This window comes from Geospiza fortis, unplaced genomic scaffold (assembly GCF_000277835.1).
Source record: "Geospiza fortis unplaced genomic scaffold, GeoFor_1.0 scaffold666, whole genome shotgun sequence".
Taxonomy (NCBI): domain Eukaryota; kingdom Metazoa; phylum Chordata; class Aves; order Passeriformes; family Thraupidae; genus Geospiza; species Geospiza fortis.
This window is the reverse complement of record NW_005054470.1, coordinates 176478-180125: the sequence shown is the minus strand read 5'-3', so window position 1 is coordinate 180125 and position 3648 is coordinate 176478.

Here is a 3648-nt window from a genome sequence, read left to right as displayed (position 1 = left end):
GCTGGCTGGGGGGGGAAAAAACCCACAGTGATTCACTGCGCTGTCTCCTATAACCCAAGGCAGCCAGCATGCTCCTCTTGTCGTCTTGCAGGTGTATTGCTGCCCAGCCGGCGCAGGGAAAGCGCTGTGGGCGATGCAACAAGTGCCTGGGATGGTAGGCAGGTGCTCAGCCTAGAGCCAGTTTCATGCTTCAAAGCCAACCAACCTCTTCTCGCAGATGCCAGCATGAGCAGCCTCTCTGCGTGGTTTGTTCCAGTTGCTCAATCCAGCACACATCCCGTTTTCCTGAGATCAATGGTCTGTAATGCTAAAGGCCCTTTCTGGCTGTGGCACAAAGTCATGTCTCCAGCTATGGATCATCCTGTCTATCTCATTTATTTCTCCCATCAGTGTTCTGTCCTGAGTAAATAAAGTGTAAAATAAGCTTGTCTTACCTGAGTAACGTTTCATAAATCATACTTGCGTGTGTTAAGTAGAAGAAAAGGGGTTTCATTTTATATAGAAAATTGCACCTGTGAGTGGAAATGAAGGGGTTTCTCAGAAAACAAGAAACACTTGAATTATTTAATTTTGTCAAAGCCCTCGTCTAACAAGTGTTCTTGAACAGGACAGATTAATAACCCACAGAAGGATGAGTGTAATCCATTCATTTGTGTGTGAAGCAAAGTCATTCAGAATCCAAATGACATCAAAAGTCCAAGTGATGATCAGAAGTGTATTTGACAGTATACTACAGGGAGCCCAAATAACACAGCAAATGGTTTAACAAATTGACTGACTAGGTTCTTTCATCTCCAGCTTTTGTGATTTTATATTTGAGCCCTATTGGCTGAAGATTGTCAAAAGCTTAGGGCAGTTGTGTATTAAGTGTGTGCCTGAGGAAGTATCAGTATTGGATTAAGATGAATGGATTTAAATTCCCCAGTTGGCTGGTGAGGTTTTTTTTTCGTTATGTGAGCATGTGCACAGGTTACTCTGTTTTAGTGTCTGTTGTAGAGAAAAGGAGAAATTTGGATGGCCTGTTTACAGAGGGAGTTATTCTCTTTGCCACTGTGCATTTCTTTAATGGTATCTGCTTTTGGTCTTAACCTGGTTTTCTAGTCTTTCAGAAAAAAATCTTTTTGTTAAGCAACTGAACACTACACTTGTTGTCACTCATGCTTACACTCAGTGGCTTACATAGTTTTCATTTTAAGTGCACATCACCCCATTACTGTGAGGTAAAAGAAGAAAAGCTCTGTGTTTTTTGTGCATGTGCTTGCACACAAAAAAAATCTGTGACTAATAACTGTCTTTATTTGCCAGCTGTGTAAGATGAGCCATTAAAAGGCTTTAATTTCTGATATCAAATAGCCAACTCTACCTTGTTACTGATGGTTTCAGAAGAAAAAAATGAAGTAACTTAGTTATGAAAGCTTCCTAGTCAGAAGTTGCTGCCTTAACAAGGCAAAAAGGTGTATATTAGCATAGACATTATTTGACAATAAATTGATTTGTTGAAACTAGCACACTTCTTTTCTCCAGGGCTTCTGCTGTAGGTCATTTTGCTGTGGTTATTCAGGGGGTTTTAAATCTGGGGGAGAAAATGTCCTCGATCTTCTACAAAGTAACTCAGGTTTCAGGTGCTTAACAAACAACCCACATCCTTGCTGAGCCACTGAAGTGTCATGGCCAGCAATCCTTATCTCCTGTTAGTTATCTCTGAGAAAACATTGCAGCTCCTTGTGGGTATGTGGACAACAGGAAAAGCAGCCCGCTCACAGAATTGATGATCTAGTGGCTACTCTCATTAGGTCAGATTGTACCCTGATTTACTTACTCTGAAACCTTAATGGTCTCAGTGAGGTTAGAATTCCCCCTGTGTGCCATCAGCCTCACTATGAAAGCAGAAAATTTGCACTTCACCGTCAAGCAGGTGTAGCACTTCCCAATGAAGTAACTACCAGAGGAAATAGAAAAAATGAAGTAATGTGGAGCTTGTGTTTGCTGGCATTGGTCTAGGAGAAGATACAGAAGTCTTTTTCAAATAAGAATAGGCCCATGTCTCACAAAAGCTGGAGAAAGAGCAATTGCATGGGACAGCCTACATTTTCACCACTTACCAAGCCCTCATTCTGAAGCACAAACATGAAGAATAAAGTCACACAGTCTCTACATATAGAAATCAAGGAAATGTTGTAAACTGCTTCATTCCATAGGGCTGGACTTCTGATTCATCACAGGCAAACCATCTAGAAATTACAGGATATTTTTCCCCTGCAGAATAGTTTTTCTAAAAATGAGGCTGAAATTGTGACAATTAATCTATTATTTGTGATTTGATGATGCTTTATTCGGGTTGGCCACATGTCTTTTTCTTTGTGGGTTGTAGTTTACTGATACAATCAATTGAAATGTCTCTTCTGGAGCCATCACAATTTGTTGTGTGAATGCAGCTGAAAACACTTCAGCATGCCATGTGTCACGCTTTGTCAAGCTAACAGTTGATGTTTCCAAATCAGGATTAGGAACAGTGCTGATGCAGTGAAATGCTGCAATTGCTTGTGCAACATAAGCATTCATGAAAGGGAACAAACTCTGCTGAAGGAGAGCAGCACTACCTGTTGCTGTTTGTCAGGTGTCCCAGCAATTTTTCCCCCTAAAGCATCCAGTCCCTTTGGTATCTGAGGCTACTTACAAATACTAAAGAAGAAGAGCATTCCCACCAATCTATTTTAGGAAGCTAATAAACTTCAGAAATTATATTGAACTCTTGGGCAGCGATAGGGAAACTTGGATGAAGTGATGTACCAAAGAAGGTGCAGGAAATGCAGCCAGGTAGAGGCAGCTGCACGGCTGCCAGCACATGATGCAGCCAGGAGTTCAGCTCAGCAGGCAGGGCTCAGGTTATACAGCCCCTCTAATCCCTCCCTCTGCCCAGAAAATCCACACTGGGGGAGCAGGGAACCTAAAACTTAACCTTTTTCTTTAGGATTTTATACTTGGATTTCTAGATGTGAGAGGCTTATTGTGAACAACTCTAGAATTGTGGCATTCGTACTGAAATGGGTAATGGATAAATGAATAGTGAACCTGTGCATGAACAGAAGTGATACCTTTGTGACAGAAAATAGTGGTATGAAAAATAGTGGTTTTCACTTACTGTCAGATTCATAGAACTGTCAAATGAAAATGAAAGTATTGTTACTGAAGAATGCACATCTGTTATTTCCAAAATTACTGGAAAGGATGGGTTTGAATTCTTCTTTGGGGAAAACTGAGAAATGGTCACTGGAAAGCTGTGAAATTCTTTAAAACACTGAATCATTTTCCAAGTCTGGCATCCTTAGGCTAATCATACTAAACCCATACATAGCTATCTAAATAGGATTTTTCAGAAAGAATGTAGTCCACACATTGGAATAATGCTGACACAGAACAAGTTCTAAGCACTCAGATTCTCAAGAGCAATATTTCTCAAATGGTGACAAAACCATCAGTGATACACCCACATGAAATACAGGGCAGTAAAAGGCAGAAGGATTGCTCTGAGAATCAGTGCTCTGAGCTGGCAGGTGCAGCAGAAGGGATAAATTGTGCTGCAAGGCAGATTATGTCCTGTGCCTCCTCACACCATCTGTAGGCCTGCAGGTTCATCTCCTGGTGAGG